Here is a 20,362-nt window from a genome sequence, read left to right as displayed (position 1 = left end):
TGGCTTATGATAAGGGTTAGGTTTAGGTTAAGCTTAAGGTTTATGTTAAGTGTAATTGTAAGGGTAACAGAGACAGTAAAGGTAAGGGTAAGGGGAACGGTAAGGTTAAGGCTACAAGTACGTGTTAGGGTATGGGTTATGGTAAGGGTAAGGGTTAGGGTAAGGGTAAGTGTAAGGGTACGGGTCAGGGTAAGGGTTAGAGTAAGGGTTAGAGTTGGATAGGGTAAGTGTTAGGGTTAATGTAAGGGTCATGGTAAGGGTTGGGGTAAGGTTTAGGGTTAGGGTTAGGTTAAGGGTAAAGATTAGGGCAAGGGTAAGGGCATGGATAAGGATAAGTGTAAGTGTTAGGGTAAGGGTAATGTTAAAGGTAACAGTAAGTGTAAGGAGAAGGGTTAGGGTAAGGGTAAGGGTACGAGTATTGGTAATGATAAGGGTGAGGGTTACAGTAGGGGTAAATGCAAGGTTTAGATTTCGGCTAAGGGTAAGTGTAGCAGAAAGGGTAAGGTTTACTGTAAGGTTTCGGCTTAGGTTAAGGGTAAGGGTAAGGGTAATTGTACGAGTAATTTTAGGGTTAGGGTAAGGTCAAGTGTTAGGGTAATGTTTAGGGTTAATTTTAGGGTTAGGGTGAGGGAAACATAAGGGTAAGTATTAAATACAGCTAAGGTTAAGGTTAAGAGTAAGTGTAAGGTTTAGGGTAAGGGTTAGGGTTAATTTAAGGGTCAGGGTAAGGGTTGGGGTAAGGTTTAGGGTAAGGGTTAGGTTAAGGGTAAGTGTTAGGGTAAGGGTAAGGTTAATGGTAACCGTAAGTGTAAAGGTAAGGGTTAGGGTAAGGGTAAGAATAAGGGTATGGGTAATGGTAAGGGTGAGGGTTAGGCTAAGGGTAAGTGTAAGGTTTAGATTTAGGCTAAGGGTAAGTGTAGCAGAAAGGGTAAGGTTTACGGTAAGGGTAAGTGTTAGGATAAGGGTAAGGTTTAGGGTTAGGTTAAGGGTAAGGGATAGGGTAAGGGATAGGGTAAGGGATAGGGATAGGGTAAGGTAAGGGTAAGGGTTAGGGTAACAGTAAGGGTAAGGGTACGGGTAGAAGTATGTGTTAGAGTAGGGGTTATGGTAAGGGTAAGGGTTAGGGTAAGAGTAAGTGTAAGGGTATGTGTAAGTGTACGGGTCACTGTAAGTGTTAGAGTAAGGGTTAGGTTAGGGGTAACTGTTAGGGTAATGGTTAGGGTTAATTTTAGGGTTAGTGTGAGGAAAACGAAAAGGTAAGTATTAGGTTAAGGTTAAGAGCAAGTGTAAGGTTTAGGTTAAGGGTAAGGGTTAATGTAAGCGTCCTGGAAAGGGTTCAGGTAAGGTTTAGGGTTAGAGTTAGGTTAGGGTTAAGTGTTAGGAAAAGGGTAAGTTGTATGTATAAGAATAAGTGTGAGAGTAAGGGTATTGGTAATGATAAGGGTGAGGGTTAAGGATAAGGTATAAGGATAAGAGTATTTTAATTTTTTAATTCAATTAATTTTAAATTAATTTTTTTAATTTAATTAATTAATATTTTAATTGTACGAGTAATTGTTAGGGTAAGTTTAGGCGTAAATGTACATTTAAGTGTTGTTTTATGGCTTATGTTAAGGGTAAGGTTAAGTGTTAGCGTAATGGTTATGGTTAATTATAGGGTTAGGGTGAGAAAAACGTAAGGTTAAATATTAGCTTAAGGTTAAGGGTAAGGTTAATGTTAAGAGTAAGTGTAAGGTTTAGGGTAAGGGTTAGGGTTAATGTAAGGGTCAGGGTAAGGGTTGGGGTAAGGTTTAGGGTAAGGGTTAGGTTCAGGATAAGTGTTAGGGTAAGTGTAAGGTTAATGGTAACCGTAAGTGTAAAGGTAAGGGTTAGGGTAAGAATAAGGGTATGGGTAATGGTAGCAGAAAGGGTAAGGTTTCCGGTAAGGGTAAGTGTTAGGATAAGGGTAAGGTTTAGGGTTAGGGTAAGGGTAAGGGATAGGGTAAGTGTAAGGGTAAGGGTAGGGTAAGGGTAAGGGTTACGGTAAGGGTAAGGGTTACCGTAAGGGTACGGGTACGGGTAGAAGTATGTGTTAGAGTATGGGTTATGGTAAGGGTAAGGGTTAGGGTAAGGGTAAGTGTTGGGGTAATGGTTAGGGTTAATTTTAGGATTAGGCTGAGGGAAAAGTAAGGGTAAGTATTAGGTTAAGGTTAAGGGTAAGGTTAAGGTTAAGTGTAAGTTTTAGGGTAAGGGTTAATGTAAGGGTCAGAGTAAGGGTTCAGGTAAGGTTTAGGGTTAGGGTTAGGTTAAGGTTAAGTGTTAGGGTAAACGTAAGTTGTATGGATAAATATAAGTGTAAGGGATAGGGTAAGAGTAAGTGTTAGGGTAAGGGTAAGGTTAATGGTAACCGTAAGTATAAGGGTAAGGGTTAGGGTAAGGGTAAGCGTAAGGGGAAGGGGAAGGGGAAGTCTAAGGTTACGGGTCAGGGTTTAAAGTTAGAGTAAGGGTTAGGGTTAGGGTTAGGTAAGGATAAGTGTTAGGGTAATGGTTACGGTTAATTTTAGGGTTATGATGAGGGAAACGTAAGGGTATGTATTAGTTTAAGGGTAAGGTTAAAGTTAAGATTAAGTGTAAGGTTAAAGTTAAGATTAAGTGTAAGGTTTAGGTTAAGGGTTAGGGTTAGAGTAAGGGTTAGGGTTAGGGTTAGGGTAAGGGTTAGGGTAAGTGTTAGGGTAATGGTTAGGGTTAATTTTAGGACTTAGGGTGAGGGAAACGTAAGGGTAAGTGTTAGGGTAATGGTTAAGGGTAAGGTTAAGGTTAAGAGTAAGTGTAAGCTTTAGGGTAAGGGTTACGGTTAATGTAAGGGTCAGGGTAAAGGCTGGGATAAGGTTTAGGGTTAGGGTTAGGTTAAGCGTAAAGATTAGGGTAAGGGTAAGGGCATGGATAAGGATAAGTGTAAGTGTTAGGGTAAGGGTAATGTTAAAGGTAACAGTAAGTGTAAGGAGAAGGGTTAGGGTAAGGGTAAGAGTAAGGGTATTGGTAATGATAAGGGTGAGGGTTACAGTAGGGGTAAGTGTAAGGTTTAGATTTAGGCTAAGGGTAAGTGTAGCAGAAAGGGTAAGGTTTACTGTAAGGTTTCGGCTTAGGTTAAGGGTAAGGGTAAGGGTAATTGTACGAGTAATTTTAGGGTTAGGGTAAGGTTAAGTGTTAGGGTAATGGTTAGGGTAAATTTAAGGGTTAAAGTCAGGAAAACATATGCGTAAGTATTAGGTTAATGTTAAGAGTAAAGTTAAGGTTAAGAGTAAGTGTAAGGTTTAGGGTAAGGGTTAGCGTTAATGTAAGGGTCAGGGTAAGGGTTGGGGTAAGGTTTAGGTTAAGGGTTAATGTAAGCATTATGATAAGGGTAAGGGTGAGTGTAGGGTAAGGTTTAGAATTAGGCAAAGAGTAAGTGTAGCAGAAAGGGTAAGGATTACGGTAATGGTAAGTGCTAGGATAAGTGTAAGGTTGAGGATTAGGTTAAGGGTAAGGGTAATGGTTTGGTAAGGGTAAGGGTAAGGTTAATTGTACGAGTAGTTGCCAGGGTAAGTGGAAACGTAAGTGAACATGTAAGTGTTGTTCTATGGCTTATGGTAAGGGTAAGGTTAAGAGTAAGTTTTATGTTAAGGATAAGCGTAAGAGTAACAAATAGAGTAAGGGTAAGGGTAACAGTAAGGTTAAGGGTAGAAGTATGTGTTAGAGTATGGGCTATGGTAAGGGTAAGGGTAGAGTAAGAGTAAGGGTAAGGGTATGTGTAAGCGTATGGTTCATTGTAAGGGTTACAGTAAGGGTTAGGGTAAGGGTAAGTGTTAGGGTAATGGTTAGGGTTAATTTTAGGGTTAGGGTGAGGGAAACGTAAGGGTAAGTATTAGATTACAGCTAAGGTTAAGGTTAAGAGTAAGTGTAAGATTTAGGGTAAGGATTAGGGTTAATGTAAGGGTCAGGGTAAGGGTTGGGGTAAGGTTTAGGGTAAGGGTTAGGTTAAGGATAAGCGTTAGGGTAAGAGTAAGGTTAATGGTAACCGTAAGTGTAAAGGTAAGGGTTACAGTAAGGGTAAGAATAAGGGTATGGGTAATGGTAAGGGTGAGGGTTAGGCTAAGGGTAAGTGTAAGGTTTAGATTTAGGCTAAGTGTAGCAGAAAGTGTAAGGTTTACGGTAAGGGTAAGTGTTAGGATAAGGGTAAGGTTTAGGGTTAGGTTAAGGGTAAGGGATAGGGTAAGGGTAAAGGTAACGGTAAGGGTAAGGGTTACGGTAAGGGTAAGGGTTACCGTAAGGGTACGGGTACGGGTAGAAGTATGTGTTAGAGTATGGGTTATGGTAAGGGTATGGGTTAGGGTAAGGGTAAGTGTTGGGGTAATGGTTAGGGTTAATTTTAGGGTTAGGGTGAGGGAAAAGTAAGGGTAAGTATTAGGTTAAGGTTAAGGGGAAGGTTAAGGTCAAGTGTAATTTTTTGGGTACGGGTTAATGTAAGGGTCAGGGTAAGGGTTCAGGTAAGGTTTAGGGTTAGGGTTAGGTTAAGGTTAAGTGTTAGGGTAAGCGTAAGTAGTATGGATAAGGATAAGTGTAAGGGATAGGGTAAGGGTAAGTGTTAGGGTAAGGGTAAGGTTAATGGTAACCGTAAGTATAAGGGTAAGGGTTAGGGTAAGGGGAAGAGTAAGGGGAAGGGGAAGGGGAAGTCTAAGGGTCCGGGTCAGGGTAAAAGTTAGAGTAAGGGTTAGGGTTAGGGTTCGGTAAGGATAAGTGTTAGGGTAATGTTTACAGTTAATTTTAGAGTTATGGTGAGGGAAACGTAAGGGTATGTATTAGTTTAAGGGTAAGGTTAAAGTTAAGATTAAGTGTAAGGTTTAGGATAAGGCTTAGGGTTAGAGTAAGGGTTAGGGTTAGGGTTAGGATTAGGGTAAGGGTTTGGGATAATGTAAGGGTCAGGGTAAGGGTTGGGGTAAGGTTTAGGTTAAGGGTAAAAGTAAGTATAATGGTAAGGGTAAGAGTGAAGGTTAGGGTAATGGTTAGCTTTAGCTAAGGGTGAGGGTTAGGGTAAGGTTTAGAATTAGGCAAAGGGTAAGTGTAGCAGAAAGGGTAAGGTTTAGGATAAGGGTAAGTGTTAGGATAAGGGTAAGGTTTAGGGTTAGCTTAATAGTAAGGTTAAGGGTAATTGTACGAGTAATTGCTAGGGTAAGTGCAAGCGTAAGTGTACATGTAAGTGTTCTTGTATGGCTTATGATAAGGGTTAGGTTTAGGTTAAGCTTAAGGTTTATGTTAAGTGTAATTGTAAGGGTAACAGAGACAGTAAAGGTAAGGGTAAGGGGAACGGTAAGGTTAAGGCTACAAGTACGTGTTAGGGTATGGGTTATGGTAAGGGTAAGGGTTAGGGTAAGGGTAAGGGTAAGTGTAAGGGTACGGGTCAGGTTAAGGGTTAGAGTAAGGGTTAGAGTTGGATAGGGTAAGTGTTAGGGTTAATGTAAGGGTCATGGTAAGGGTTGGGGTAAGGTTTAGGGTTAGGGTTAGGTTAAGGGTAAAGATTAGGGCAAGGGTAAGGGCATGGATAAGGATAAGTGTAAGTGTTAGGGTAAGGGTAATGTTAAAGGTAACAGTAAGTGTAAGGAGAAGGGTTAGGGTAAGGGTAAGGGTACGAGTATTGGTAATGATAAGGGTGAGGGTTACAGTAGGGGTAAATGCAAGGTTTAGATTTCGGCTAAGGGTAAGTGTAGCAGAAAGGGTAAGGTTTACTGTAAGGTTTCGGCTTAGGTTAAGGGTAAGGGTAAGGGTAATTGTACGAGTAATTTTAGGGTTAGGGTAAGGTCAAGTGTTAGGGTAATGTTTAGGGTTAATTTTAGGGTTAGGGTGAGGGAAACATAAGGGTAAGTATTAAATACAGCTAAGGTTAAGGTTAAGAGTAAGTGTAAGGTTTAGGGTAAGGGTTAGGGTTAATGTAAGGGTCAGGGTAAGGGTTGGGGTAAGGTTTAGGGTAAGGGTTAGGTTAAGGGTAAGTGTTAGGGTAAGGGTAAGGTTAATGGTAACCGTAAGTGTAAAGGTAAGGGTTAGGGTAAGGGTAAGAATAAGGGTATGGGTAATGGTAAGGGTGAGGGTTAGGCTAAGGGTAAGTGTAAGGTTTAGATTTAGGCTAAGGGTAAGTGTAGCAGAAAGGGTAAGGTTTACGGTAAGGGTAAGTGTTAGGATAAGGGTAAGGTTTAGGGTTAGGTTAAGGGTAAGGGATAGGGTAAGGGATAGGGTAAGGGATAGGGATAGGGTAAGGTAAGGGTAAGGGTTAGGGTAACAGTAAGGGTAAGGGTACGGGTAGAAGTATGTGTTAGAGTAGGGGTTATGGTAAGGGTAAGGGTTAGGGTAAGAGTAAGTGTAAGGGTATGTGTAAGTGTACGGGTCACTGTAAGTGTTAGAGTAAGGGTTAGGTTAGGGGTAACTGTTAGGGTAATGGTTAGGGTTAATTTTAGGGTTAGTGTGAGGAAAACGAAAAGGTAAGTATTAGGTTAAGGTTAAGAGCAAGTGTAAGGTTTAGGTTAAGGGTAAGGGTTAATGTAAGCGTCCTGGAAAGGGTTCAGGTAAGGTTTAGGGTTAGAGTTAGGTTAGGGTTAAGTGTTAGGAAAAGGGTAAGTTGTATGTATAAGAATAAGTGTGAGAGTAAGGGTATTGGTAATGATAAGGGTGAGGGTTAAGGATAAGGTATAAGGATAAGAGTATTTTAATTTTTTAATTCAATTAATTTTAAATTAATTTTTTTAATTTAATTAATTAATATTTTAATTGTACGAGTAATTGTTAGGGTAAGTTTAGGCGTAAATGTACATTTAAGTGTTGTTTTATGGCTTATGTTAAGGGTAAGGTTAAGTGTTAGCGTAATGGTTATGGTTAATTATAGGGTTAGGGTGAGAAAAACGTAAGGTTAAATATTAGCTTAAGGTTAAGGGTAAGGTTAATGTTAAGAGTAAGTGTAAGGTTTAGGGTAAGGGTTAGGGTTAATGTAAGGGTCAGGGTAAGGGTTGGGGTAAGGTTTAGGGTAAGGGTTAGGTTCAGGATAAGTGTTAGGGTAAGTGTAAGGTTAATGGTAACCGTAAGTGTAAAGGTAAGGGTTAGGGTAAGAATAAGGGTATGGGTAATGGTAGCAGAAAGGGTAAGGTTTCCGGTAAGGGTAAGTGTTAGGATAAGGGTAAGGTTTAGGGTTAGGGTAAGGGTAAGGGATAGGGTAAGTGTAAGGGTAAGGGTAGGGTAAGGGTAAGGGTTACGGTAAGGGTAAGGGTTACCGTAAGGGTACGGGTACGGGTAGAAGTATGTGTTAGAGTATGGGTTATGGTAAGGGTAAGGGTTAGGGTAAGGGTAAGTGTTGGGGTAATGGTTAGGGTTAATTTTAGGATTAGGCTGAGGGAAAAGTAAGGGTAAGTATTAGGTTAAGGTTAAGGGTAAGGTTAAGGTTAAGTGTAAGTTTTAGGGTAAGGGTTAATGTAAGGGTCAGAGTAAGGGTTCAGGTAAGGTTTAGGGTTAGGGTTAGGTTAAGGTTAAGTGTTAGGGTAAACGTAAGTTGTATGGATAAATATAAGTGTAAGGGATAGGGTAAGAGTAAGTGTTAGGGTAAGGGTAAGGTTAATGGTAACCGTAAGTATAAGGGTAAGGGTTAGGGTAAGGGTAAGCGTAAGGGGAAGGGGAAGGGGAAGTCTAAGGTTACGGGTCAGGGTTTAAAGTTAGAGTAAGGGTTAGGGTTAGGGTTAGGTAAGGATAAGTGTTAGGGTAATGGTTACGGTTAATTTTAGGGTTATGATGAGGGAAACGTAAGGGTATGTATTAGTTTAAGGGTAAGGTTAAAGTTAAGATTAAGTGTAAGGTTAAAGTTAAGATTAAGTGTAAGGTTTAGGTTAAGGGTTAGGGTTAGAGTAAGGGTTAGGGTTAGGGTTAGGGTAAGGGTTAGGGTAAGTGTTAGGGTAATGGTTAGGGTTAATTTTAGGACTTAGGGTGAGGGAAACGTAAGGGTAAGTGTTAGGGTAATGGTTAAGGGTAAGGTTAAGGTTAAGAGTAAGTGTAAGCTTTAGGGTAAGGGTTACGGTTAATGTAAGGGTCAGGGTAAAGGCTGGGATAAGGTTTAGGGTTAGGGTTAGGTTAAGCGTAAAGATTAGGGTAAGGGTAAGGGCATGGATAAGGATAAGTGTAAGTGTTAGGGTAAGGGTAATGTTAAAGGTAACAGTAAGTGTAAGGAGAAGGGTTAGGGTAAGGGTAAGAGTAAGGGTATTGGTAATGATAAGGGTGAGGGTTACAGTAGGGGTAAGTGTAAGGTTTAGATTTAGGCTAAGGGTAAGTGTAGCAGAAAGGGTAAGGTTTACTGTAAGGTTTCGGCTTAGGTTAAGGGTAAGGGTAAGGGTAATTGTACGAGTAATTTTAGGGTTAGGGTAAGGTTAAGTGTTAGGGTAATGGTTAGGGTAAATTTAAGGGTTAAAGTCAGGAAAACATATGCGTAAGTATTAGGTTAATGTTAAGAGTAAAGTTAAGGTTAAGAGTAAGTGTAAGGTTTAGGGTAAGGGTTAGCGTTAATGTAAGGGTCAGGGTAAGGGTTGGGGTAAGGTTTAGGTTAAGGGTTAATGTAAGCATTATGATAAGGGTAAGGGTGAGTGTAGGGTAAGGTTTAGAATTAGGCAAAGAGTAAGTGTAGCAGAAAGGGTAAGGATTACGGTAAGGGTAAGTGCTAGGATAAGTGTAAGGTTGAGGATTAGGTTAAGGGTAAGGGTAATGGTTTGGTAAGGGTAAGGGTAAGGTTAATTGTACGAGTAGTTGCCAGGGTAAGTGGAAACGTAAGTGAACATGTAAGTGTTGTTCTATGGCTTATGGTAAGGGTAAGGTTAAGAGTAAGTTTTATGTTAAGGATAAGCGTAAGAGTAACAAATAGAGTAAGGGTAAGGGTAACAGTAAGGTTAAGGGTAGAAGTATGTGTTAGAGTATGGGCTATGGTAAGGGTAAGGGTAGAGTAAGAGTAAGGGTAAGGGTATGTGTAAGCGTATGGTTCATTGTAAGGGTTACAGTAAGGGTTAGGGTAAGGGTAAGTGTTAGGGTAATGGTTAGGGTTAATTTTAGGGTTAGGGTGAGGGAAACGTAAGGGTAAGTATTAGATTACAGCTAAGGTTAAGGTTAAGAGTAAGTGTAAGATTTAGGGTAAGGGTTAGGGTTAATGTAAGGGTCAGGGTAAGGGTTGGGGTAAGGTTTAGGGTAAGGGTTAGGTTAAGGATAAGCGTTAGGGTAAGGGTAAGGTTAATGGTAACCGTAAGTGTAAAGGTAAGGGTTACAGTAAGGGTAAGAATAAGGGTATGGGTAATGGTAAGGGTGAGGGTTAGGCTAAGGGTAAGTGTAAGGTTTAGATTTAGGCTAAGTGTAGCAGAAAGTGTAAGGTTTACGGTAAGGGTAAGTGTTAGGATAAGGGTAAGGTTTAGGGTTAGGTTAAGGGTAAGGGATAGGGTAAGGGTAAAGGTAACGGTAAGGGTAAGGGTTACGGTAAGGGTAAGGGTTACCGTAAGGGTACGGGTACGGGTAGAAGTATGTGTTAGAGTATGGGTTATGGTAAGGGTATGGGTTAGGGTAAGGGTAAGTGTTGGGGTAATGGTTAGGGTTAATTTTAGGGTTAGGGTGAGGGAAAAGTAAGGGTAAGTATTAGGTTAAGGTTAAGGGGAAGGTTAAGGTCAAGTGTAATTTTTTGGGTACGGGTTAATGTAAGGGTCAGGGTAAGGGTTCAGGTAAGGTTTAGGGTTAGGGTTAGGTTAAGGTTAAGTGTTAGGGTAAGCGTAAGTAGTATGGATAAGGATAAGTGTAAGGGATAGGGTAAGGGTAAGTGTTAGGGTAAGGGTAAGGTTAATGGTAACCGTAAGTATAAGGGTAAGGGTTAGGGTAAGGGGAAGAGTAAGGGGAAGGGGAAGGGGAAGTCTAAGGGTCCGGGTCAGGGTAAAAGTTAGAGTAAGGGTTAGGGTTAGGGTTCGGTAAGGATAAGTGTTAGGGTAATGTTTACAGTTAATTTTAGAGTTATGGTGAGGGAAACGTAAGGGTATGTATTAGTTTAAGGGTAAGGTTAAAGTTAAGATTAAGTGTAAGGTTTAGGATAAGGCTTAGGGTTAGAGTAAGGGTTAGGGTTAGGGTTAGGATTAGGGTAAGGGTTTGGGATAATGTAAGGGTCAGGGTAAGGGTTGGGGTAAGGTTTAGGTTAAGGGTAAAAGTAAGTATAATGGTAAGGGTAAGAGTGAAGGTTAGGGTAATGGTTAGCTTTAGCTAAGGGTGAGGGTTAGGGTAAGGTTTAGAATTAGGCAAAGGGTAAGTGTAGCAGAAAGGGTAAGGTTTAGGATAAGGGTAAGTGTTAGGATAAGGGTAAGGTTTAGGGTTAGCTTAATAGTAAGGTTAAGGGTAATTGTACGAGTAATTGCTAGGGTAAGTGCAAGCGTAAGTGTACATGTAAGTGTTCTTGTATGGCTTATGATAAGGGTTAGGTTTAGGTTAAGCTTAAGGTTTATGTTAAGTGTAATTGTAAGGGTAACAGAGACAGTAAAGGTAAGGGTAAGGGGAACGGTAAGGTTAAGGCTACAAGTACGTGTTAGGGTATGGGTTATGGTAAGGGTAAGGGTTAGGGTAAGGGTAAGGGTAAGTGTAAGGGTACGGGTCAGGTTAAGGGTTAGAGTAAGGGTTAGAGTTGGATAGGGTAAGTGTTAGGGTTAATGTAAGGGTCATGGTAAGGGTTGGGGTAAGGTTTAGGGTTAGGGTTAGGTTAAGGGTAAAGATTAGGGCAAGGGTAAGGGCATGGATAAGGATAAGTGTAAGTGTTAGGGTAAGGGTAATGTTAAAGGTAACAGTAAGTGTAAGGAGAAGGGTTAGGGTAAGGGTAAGGGTACGAGTATTGGTAATGATAAGGGTGAGGGTTACAGTAGGGGTAAATGCAAGGTTTAGATTTCGGCTAAGGGTAAGTGTAGCAGAAAGGGTAAGGTTTACTGTAAGGTTTCGGCTTAGGTTAAGGGTAAGGGTAAGGGTAATTGTACGAGTAATTTTAGGGTTAGGGTAAGGTCAAGTGTTAGGGTAATGTTTAGGGTTAATTTTAGGGTTAGGGTGAGGGAAACATAAGGGTAAGTATTAAATACAGCTAAGGTTAAGGTTAAGAGTAAGTGTAAGGTTTAGGGTAAGGGTTAGGGTTAATGTAAGGGTCAGGGTAAGGGTTGGGGTAAGGTTTAGGGTAAGGGTTAGGTTAAGGGTAAGTGTTAGGGTAAGGGTAAGGTTAATGGTAACCGTAAGTGTAAAGGTAAGGGTTAGGGTAAGGGTAAGAATAAGGGTATGGGTAATGGTAAGGGTGAGGGTTAGGCTAAGGGTAAGTGTAAGGTTTAGATTTAGGCTAAGGGTAAGTGTAGCAGAAAGGGTAAGGTTTACGGTAAGGGTAAGTGTTAGGATAAGGGTAAGGTTTAGGGTTAGGTTAAGGGTAAGGGATAGGGTAAGGGATAGGGTAAGGGATAGGGATAGGGTAAGGTAAGGGTAAGGGTTAGGGTAACAGTAAGGGTAAGGGTACGGGTAGAAGTATGTGTTAGAGTAGGGGTTATGGTAAGGGTAAGGGTTAGGGTAAGAGTAAGTGTAAGGGTATGTGTAAGTGTACGGGTCACTGTAAGTGTTAGAGTAAGGGTTAGGTTAGGGGTAACTGTTAGGGTAATGGTTAGGGTTAATTTTAGGGTTAGTGTGAGGAAAACGAAAAGGTAAGTATTAGGTTAAGGTTAAGAGCAAGTGTAAGGTTTAGGTTAAGGGTAAGGGTTAATGTAAGCGTCCTGGAAAGGGTTCAGGTAAGGTTTAGGGTTAGAGTTAGGTTAGGGTTAAGTGTTAGGAAAAGGGTAAGTTGTATGTATAAGAATAAGTGTGAGAGTAAGGGTATTGGTAATGATAAGGGTGAGGGTTAAGGATAAGGTATAAGGATAAGAGTATTTTAATTTTTTAATTCAATTAATTTTAAATTAATTTTTTTAATTTAATTAATTAATATTTTAATTGTACGAGTAATTGTTAGGGTAAGTTTAGGCGTAAATGTACATTTAAGTGTTGTTTTATGGCTTATGTTAAGGGTAAGGTTAAGTGTTAGCGTAATGGTTATGGTTAATTATAGGGTTAGGGTGAGAAAAACGTAAGGTTAAATATTAGCTTAAGGTTAAGGGTAAGGTTAATGTTAAGAGTAAGTGTAAGGTTTAGGGTAAGGGTTAGGGTTAATGTAAGGGTCAGGGTAAGGGTTGGGGTAAGGTTTAGGGTAAGGGTTAGGTTCAGGATAAGTGTTAGGGTAAGTGTAAGGTTAATGGTAACCGTAAGTGTAAAGGTAAGGGTTAGGGTAAGAATAAGGGTATGGGTAATGGTAGCAGAAAGGGTAAGGTTTCCGGTAAGGGTAAGTGTTAGGATAAGGGTAAGGTTTAGGGTTAGGGTAAGGGTAAGGGATAGGGTAAGTGTAAGGGTAAGGGTAGGGTAAGGGTAAGGGTTACGGTAAGGGTAAGGGTTACCGTAAGGGTACGGGTACGGGTAGAAGTATGTGTTAGAGTATGGGTTATGGTAAGGGTAAGGGTTAGGGTAAGGGTAAGTGTTGGGGTAATGGTTAGGGTTAATTTTAGGATTAGGCTGAGGGAAAAGTAAGGGTAAGTATTAGGTTAAGGTTAAGGGTAAGGTTAAGGTTAAGTGTAAGTTTTAGGGTAAGGGTTAATGTAAGGGTCAGAGTAAGGGTTCAGGTAAGGTTTAGGGTTAGGGTTAGGTTAAGGTTAAGTGTTAGGGTAAACGTAAGTTGTATGGATAAATATAAGTGTAAGGGATAGGGTAAGAGTAAGTGTTAGGGTAAGGGTAAGGTTAATGGTAACCGTAAGTATAAGGGTAAGGGTTAGGGTAAGGGTAAGCGTAAGGGGAAGGGGAAGGGGAAGTCTAAGGTTACGGGTCAGGGTTTAAAGTTAGAGTAAGGGTTAGGGTTAGGGTTAGGTAAGGATAAGTGTTAGGGTAATGGTTACGGTTAATTTTAGGGTTATGATGAGGGAAACGTAAGGGTATGTATTAGTTTAAGGGTAAGGTTAAAGTTAAGATTAAGTGTAAGGTTAAAGTTAAGATTAAGTGTAAGGTTTAGGTTAAGGGTTAGGGTTAGAGTAAGGGTTAGGGTTAGGGTTAGGGTAAGGGTTAGGGTAAGTGTTAGGGTAATGGTTAGGGTTAATTTTAGGACTTAGGGTGAGGGAAACGTAAGGGTAAGTGTTAGGGTAATGGTTAAGGGTAAGGTTAAGGTTAAGAGTAAGTGTAAGCTTTAGGGTAAGGGTTACGGTTAATGTAAGGGTCAGGGTAAAGGCTGGGATAAGGTTTAGGGTTAGGGTTAGGTTAAGCGTAAAGATTAGGGTAAGGGTAAGGGCATGGATAAGGATAAGTGTAAGTGTTAGGGTAAGGGTAATGTTAAAGGTAACAGTAAGTGTAAGGAGAAGGGTTAGGGTAAGGGTAAGAGTAAGGGTATTGGTAATGATAAGGGTGAGGGTTACAGTAGGGGTAAGTGTAAGGTTTAGATTTAGGCTAAGGGTAAGTGTAGCAGAAAGGGTAAGGTTTACTGTAAGGTTTCGGCTTAGGTTAAGGGTAAGGGTAAGGGTAATTGTACGAGTAATTTTAGGGTTAGGGTAAGGTTAAGTGTTAGGGTAATGGTTAGGGTAAATTTAAGGGTTAAAGTCAGGAAAACATATGCGTAAGTATTAGGTTAATGTTAAGAGTAAAGTTAAGGTTAAGAGTAAGTGTAAGGTTTAGGGTAAGGGTTAGCGTTAATGTAAGGGTCAGGGTAAGGGTTGGGGTAAGGTTTAGGTTAAGGGTTAATGTAAGCATTATGATAAGGGTAAGGGTGAGTGTAGGGTAAGGTTTAGAATTAGGCAAAGAGTAAGTGTAGCAGAAAGGGTAAGGATTACGGTAAGGGTAAGTGCTAGGATAAGTGTAAGGTTGAGGATTAGGTTAAGGGTAAGGGTAATGGTTTGGTAAGGGTAAGGGTAAGGTTAATTGTACGAGTAGTTGCCAGGGTAAGTGGAAACGTAAGTGAACATGTAAGTGTTGTTCTATGGCTTATGGTAAGGGTAAGGTTAAGAGTAAGTTTTATGTTAAGGATAAGCGTAAGAGTAACAAATAGAGTAAGGGTAAGGGTAACAGTAAGGTTAAGGGTAGAAGTATGTGTTAGAGTATGGGCTATGGTAAGGGTAAGGGTAGAGTAAGAGTAAGGGTAAGGGTATGTGTAAGCGTATGGTTCATTGTAAGGGTTACAGTAAGGGTTAGGGTAAGGGTAAGTGTTAGGGTAATGGTTAGGGTTAATTTTAGGGTTAGGGTGAGGGAAACGTAAGGGTAAGTATTAGATTACAGCTAAGGTTAAGGTTAAGAGTAAGTGTAAGATTTAGGGTAAGGGTTAGGGTTAATGTAAGGGTCAGGGTAAGGGTTGGGGTAAGGTTTAGGGTAAGGGTTAGGTTAAGGATAAGCGTTAGGGTAAGGGTAAGGTTAATGGTAACCGTAAGTGTAAAGGTAAGGGTTAGGGTAAGGGTAAGAATAAGAGTATGGGTAAGGGTAAGGGTGAGGGTTAGGCTAAGGGTAAGTGTAGCAGAAAGGGTAAGGTTTACTGTAAGGTTTAATGTTTCGGCTTCGGTTAAGGGTAAGGGTAAGGGTAATTGTACGAGGAATTGCTAGGGTAAGTGTAAGCGTAAGTGTACATGTAAGTGTACATGTAAGTGTTGTATGGCTTATGGTAAGGGTAAGGTCAAGGGTAAGGTTTATATTAAGGGTAAGCGTAAGGGTAAGGGATAGAGTAAGGGTAAGGGTAAGGTTAAGGGTAACGGTAAGGTTAAGGGTACAAATATGTGTTAGGGTATGGGTTATGGTATGGGTAAGAATTAGGGTGAGTATAAGGGTAAGGGTAAGTGTAAGGGTACAGGTCAGGGTAAGGGTTAGAGTAAGGGTTAGGGTTAGGGTTAGGGTAAGGTTAAGTGTTAGGGTAATGGTTAGGGTTAGTTTTAGGGTTAAAGTCAGGAAAACGTATGCGTAAGTATTAGGTTAATGTTAAGGGTAAGGTTAAGGTTAAGAGTAAGTGTAAGGTTTAGGGTAAGGGTTAGGGTTAATGTAAGGGTCAGGGTAAGGGTTGGGGTAAGGGTTAGGTTAAGGATAAGTGTTAGGGTAAGGGTAAGGTTAATGGTAACCGTAAGTGTAAAGGTAAGGGTTAGGGAAAGGGTAAGAATAAGGGTATGGGTAAGGGTAAGGGTGAGGGTAAGGCTAAGGGTAAGTGTAAGGTTTAGATTTACGCTAAGGGTAAGTGTAGCAGAAAGGGTAAGGTTTACGGTAAGGTTAAGTGTTAGGATAAGGGTAAGATTTAGGGTTAGGGTAAGGGTAAGGGTAAGGGTAAGGGTAAGGGTAAGGGTAAGGGTAAGGGTAAGGGTAAGGGTAAGGGCCACGGTAACGGTAACGGTAAGGGTAAGGGTTACGGGAAGGGTAAGAGTTACCGTAAGGGTACGGGTACGGGTAGAAGTATGTGTTAGAGTATGGGTTATGGTAAGGGTAAGGGTTAGGGTAAGGGTAAGTGTTAGGGTAATGGTTACGGTTAATTTTAGGGTTATGATGAGGGAAACGTAAGGGTATGTATTAGTTTAAGGGTAAGGTTAAAGTTAAGATTAAGTGTAAGGTTAAAGTTAAGATTAAGTGTAAGGTTTAGGTTAAGGGTTAGGGTTAGAGTAAGGGTTAGGGTTAGGGTTAGGGTAAGGGTTAGGGTAAGTGTTAGGGTAATGGTTAGGGTTAATTTTAGGACTTAGGGTGAGGGAAACGTAAGGGTAAGTGTTAGGGTAATGGTTAAGGGTAAGGTTAAGGTTAAGAGTAAGTGTAAGCTTTAGGGTAAGGGTTACGGTTAATGTAAGGGTCAGGGTAAAGGCTGGGATAAGGTTTAGGGTTAGGGTTAGGTTAAGGGTAAAGATTAGGGTAAGGGTAAGGGCATGGATAAGGATAAGTGTAAGTGTTAGGGTAAGGGTAATGTTAAAGGTAACAGTAAGTGTAAGGAGAAGGGTTAGGGTAAGGGTAAGAGTAAGGGTATTGGTAATGATAAGGGTGAGGGTAAGGCTAAGGGTAAGTGTAAGGTTTAGATTTACGCTAAGGGTAAGTGTAGCAGAAAGGGTAAGGTTTACGGTAAGGTTAAGTGTTAGGATAAGGGTAAGATTTAGGGTTAGGGTAAGGGTAAGGGTAAGGGTAAGGGTAAGGGTAAGGGCCACGGTAACGGTAAGGGTAAGGGTTACGGGAAGGGTAAGAGTTACCGTAAGGGTACGGGTACGGGTAGAAGTATGTGTTAGAGTATGGGTTATGGTAAGGGTAAGGGTTAGGGTAAGGGTAAGTGTTGGGGTAATGGTTAGGGTTAATTTTAGGGTTAGGGTGAGGGAAAAGTAAGGGTAAGAGGTTAAGGTTAAGGGTAAGGTTAAGGTTAAGTGTAAGTTTTAGGGTAAGGGTTAATGTAAGGGTCAGAGTAAGGGTTCAGGTAAGGTTTAGGGTTAGGGTTAGGTTAAGGTTAAGTGTTAGGGAATGCGTAATTTGTATGGATAAGATAAGTGTAAGGGATAGGGTAAGGGTAAGTGTTAGGGTAAGGGTAAGGTTAATGGTAACTGTAAGTGTATGGGTAAGGGTTATGGTAACGGTATTAGTAAGGGGAAGGGGAAGGGCAAGTCTAAGGTTCTGGCTCAGGGTAAAAGTTAGAGTAAGGTTTAGGGTTAGGTAAGTATAAGTGTTAGGGTAATGGTTACGGTTAATTTTAGGGTTATGATGAGGGAAACGTAAGGGTATGTATTAGTTTAAGGGTAAGGTTAAAGATAAGATTAAGTGTAAGGTTTAGGTTAAGGGTTAGGTTTAGAGTAAGGGTTAGGGTTAGGGTTAGGGTTAGGGTTAGGGTCAGGGTCAGGGTCAGGGTCAGGGTTAGGGTTAGGGTTAGGGTTAGGGTTAGGGTTAGCGTAAGGGTTAGGGTTAATGTAAGGGTCAGGGTAACGGTTGGGGTAAGGTTTAGGTTAAGGGTAAAAGTAAGTATAATGGTAAGGGTAAGGGTGAGGCTTAGGGTAATGGTTAGATTTAGGTAAGGGTGAGGGTTAGGGTAAGATTTAGAATTAGGCAAACGGTAAGTGCAGCAGAAAGGGTAAGGTTTAGGATAAGGGTAAGTGTTATCATAAGGGTAAGGTTTAGGCTTAGCTTAATAGTAAGGTTAAGGGTAATTGTACGAGTAATTGCTAGGGTAAGTCAAGCGTAAATTTACATGTAAGTGTTGTTGTATGGCTTATGATAAGGTTTAGGTTAAGGTTAAGGTTTATGTTAAGTGTAAGTGTAAGGGTAACGGAGACAGTAAAGGTAAGGGTAAGGGGAACGGTAAGGTTAAGGCTACAAGTACGTGTTAGGGTATGGGTCATGGTAAGGGAAAGGCTTAGGGTAAGGGTAAGTGTAAGGGTACGGGTCAGGGTAAGGGTTACAGTAAGGGTTAGAGTTACGGTTAGGGTTAGGGTAAGGGTAAGTGTTAGGGTAATGGTTAGGGTTAATTTTCGGGTTAGGTTGAGGGAAACGTAAGGGTAAGTGTTAGGGTAATGGTTAAGGGTAAGGTTACGGTTAAGAGTAAGTGTAAGTTATAGGGTAAGGGTTAGGGTTAATGTAAGGGTCAGGGTAAGGGCTGGGATAAGGTTTAGGGTTAGGGTTAGGTTAAGGGTAAAGATTAGGCTAAGGGTAAGAGTAAGGTTTAGATTTAGGCTAAGGGTAAGTGTAGCAGAAAGGGTAAGGTTTACTGTATGGTTTAGGCTTAGGTTAAGGGTAAGGGTAAGCGTAAGGGTAATTGTACGAGTAATTTTAGGGTTAGGGTAAGGTTAAGTGTTAGGGTAATGGTTAGGGTTAATTTTAGGGTTAGGGTGAGGGAAACGTAAGGGTAAGTATTAGGTTACAGCTAAGGTTAAGGTTAAGAGTAAGTGTAAGGTTTAGGGTAAGGGTTAGGGTTAATGTAAGGGTCAGGGTAAGGGTTGGGGTAAGGTTTAGGGTAAGGGTTAGGTTAAGGATAAGTGTTAGGGTAAGGGTAAGGTTAATGGTAACCGTAAGTGTAAAGGTAAGGGTTAGGGTAAGGGTAAGAATAAGGGTATGGGTAATGGTAAGGGTGAGGGTTAGGCTAAGGGTAAGTGTAAGGTTTAGATTTAGGCTAAGGGTAAGTGTAGCAGAAAGGGTAAGGTTTACGATAAGGGTAAGTGTTAGGATAAGGGTAAGGTTTAGGGTTAGGTTAAGGGTAAGGGATAGGGTAAGGGATTGGGTAAGGGATAGGGTAAGAGTAAGGGTAAGGGTAAGGGTAAGGGTAAGGGTAAGGGTAAGGGTAAGAGTTAGGGTAACGGAAAGCGTAAGGGTACGGGTGGAAGTATGTGTTAGAGTATGGGTTATGATAAGGGTAAGGGTTAGGGTAAGAGTAAGTGTAAGGGTATGTTTAAGTGTACGGGTCACTGTAAGTGTTAGAGTAAGGGTTAGGTTAGGGGTAACTGTTAGGGTAATGGTTAGGGTTAATTTTAGGGTTAGTGTGAGGAAAACGTAAAGGTAAGTATTAGGTTAAGGTTAAGAGCAAGTGTAAGGTTTAGGTTAAGGGTAAGGGTTAATGTAATGGTACTGGAAAGGGTTCAGGTAAGGTTTAGGGTTAGAGTTAGGTTAGGGTTAAGTGTTAGGAAAAGGGTAAGTTGTATGTATAAGAATAAGTGTAAGAGTAAGGGTATTGGTAATGATAAGGGTGAGGGTTAAGGATAAGGTATAAGGATAATGGTATTTAATTTTTTTAATTCAATTTATTTTAAATTAAAATTTTTTAATTTAATTAATTAATATTTTAATTGTACGAGTAATTGCTAGGGCAAGTTTAAGCGTAAGTGTACATTTAAGTGTTGTTGTGTGGCTTATTGTAAGGGTAAGGTTAAGTGTTAGGGTAATGGTTATGGTTAATTATAGGGTTAGGGTGAGAAAAACGTAAGATTAAGTATTAGCTAAAGGTTAAGGGTAAGGTTAATGTTAAGAGTAAGTGTAAGGTTTAGGGTAAGGGTTAGGTTAAGGATAAGTGTTAGGGTAAGGGTAAGGTTAATGGTAACCGTAAGTGTAAAGGAAAGGGTTAGGATAAGAGTAAGAATAAGGGTATGGGTAATGGTAAGGGTGAGGGTTAGGCTAAGGGTAAGTGTAAGGTTTAGATTTATGCTAAGGGTAAGTGTAGCAGAAAGGGTAAGGTTTACGGTAAGGTTTAAGGTTTAGGGTTAGGTTAAGGGGAAGGGGAAGGGGAAGGTAAGGGGAAGGGTTGGAGTAAGGTATAGGGTAAGGGTAAGGTTATGGTTAAAGGAAAGAGTAAGGGTAAGGAAAAAGTAAAGGTAAGGATTTGGGTAATGGTAAGGGTGAGAAGGGTTAGGGTAAGGGTTACGGTAAGGGTTAGGTAACGCAGTGTACAACCTGGGACGTCACACGCAGAGCTGCCTCTGGCAAGGTGAGTGAGGAACAGATGTAGCAGTTGTTGTGTTGTAGGTCTCACTGTTCCTCTAAGCATCCCCTCTTTGTCTTTTAGAGGTGTTGTAGCTGTTTGAAGAGGGTAGATTGAAGCATCTGCCTCGGGGGCTGGTAAGCGGCAGAGGTAAGGGAGCAGATGAGAGTAACTTACCTAGCTGTGCTGTGTCTTTGGATGCTGCATCGGCCTATGCGTTTCTTTTTCTTTCACAGGTGTCTCACACAGGCTCAAAGGAGCAAACTGCACTCTGAAGAGCTGTGTAAGAAGAGGGGCTGGTCATGAGCTGGGTTGGAGCAGAACGACCAAGTAGCACAAGGTGACTATGAAAGGTGTCCGTCTTGCTTTGCAGGTGCCGTGGCAGGCTCTCCACAGAAGTGGATAAGGATATGAGATAAGGCCAGAGAGCGACAAGGAGCGGCACGTGCAGGGATGGTTTTGAAGCGCTGCGGTGGCTTACTCTTCTGTTCATCAGGTGCCACAGGCAAGGTGGGTTGTAACATCAGTCGTTATATTTGCATGAAAGCAGTTCACTTGAATGCCACAGTGCATCTGAGTAGGGTGTTCTAGCAGAACAAGCTTGTCTGGCACAGCGGTGCCTGATGGCAGTGTGTTTCCTCAGGTGAAGAGGTGCCTGAAGCCCCATCCTATCTAGCCTGCACACAATTATCTGAGAATGAAAGCTGCTTTCCAGTAATTCAGAAAGCCAAGTTACGTCTCAGCCTTGAGCATCTCGGGCTTTTGGGCCTGTCTGTAACATTTGGCACCAGCACTAATACTTTTTTTGGCATATGTTTAGCGTTTGGGGCCTGTGTCTGGGATTTGGGCCCTGTCTCGAACCACTGGGGCTTTGTCCTGGGTTTT

The 20,362-nt window shown here is 41.2% G+C and overlaps 1 long non-coding RNA gene across 2 annotated transcripts in view; it reads left to right on the top strand.

The window, feature by feature from the left end:
- The window catches only part of LOC311421129, a 165,429-nt gene extending 145,374 nt beyond the window's left edge, over positions 1 to 20,055 (top strand). The window contains exons 1-4 of one of the 2 annotated variants that reach the window (XR_014684714.1): positions 19,333 to 19,483; positions 19,562 to 19,627; positions 19,714 to 19,760; positions 19,851 to 20,055. This is a non-coding gene — a long non-coding RNA (uncharacterized lncRNA). Of the gene's footprint in view, positions 1 to 19,332; positions 19,484 to 19,561; positions 19,628 to 19,713; positions 19,761 to 19,850 lie in introns of those variants that run through there. The other variant, XR_014684713.1, reaches the window with a different exon arrangement.
- Positions 20,056 to 20,362: the final 307 nt, after the last annotated feature.

Source organism: Aythya ferina (genome assembly GCF_964211825.1).
Source record: "Aythya ferina genome assembly, chromosome: 19".
In the NCBI taxonomy this organism is placed as follows: Eukaryota; Metazoa; Chordata; class Aves; order Anseriformes; family Anatidae; genus Aythya; species Aythya ferina.
Note: the sequence above shows the minus strand (reverse complement) of the source record. Positions and strands in the feature narration are given on the sequence as shown.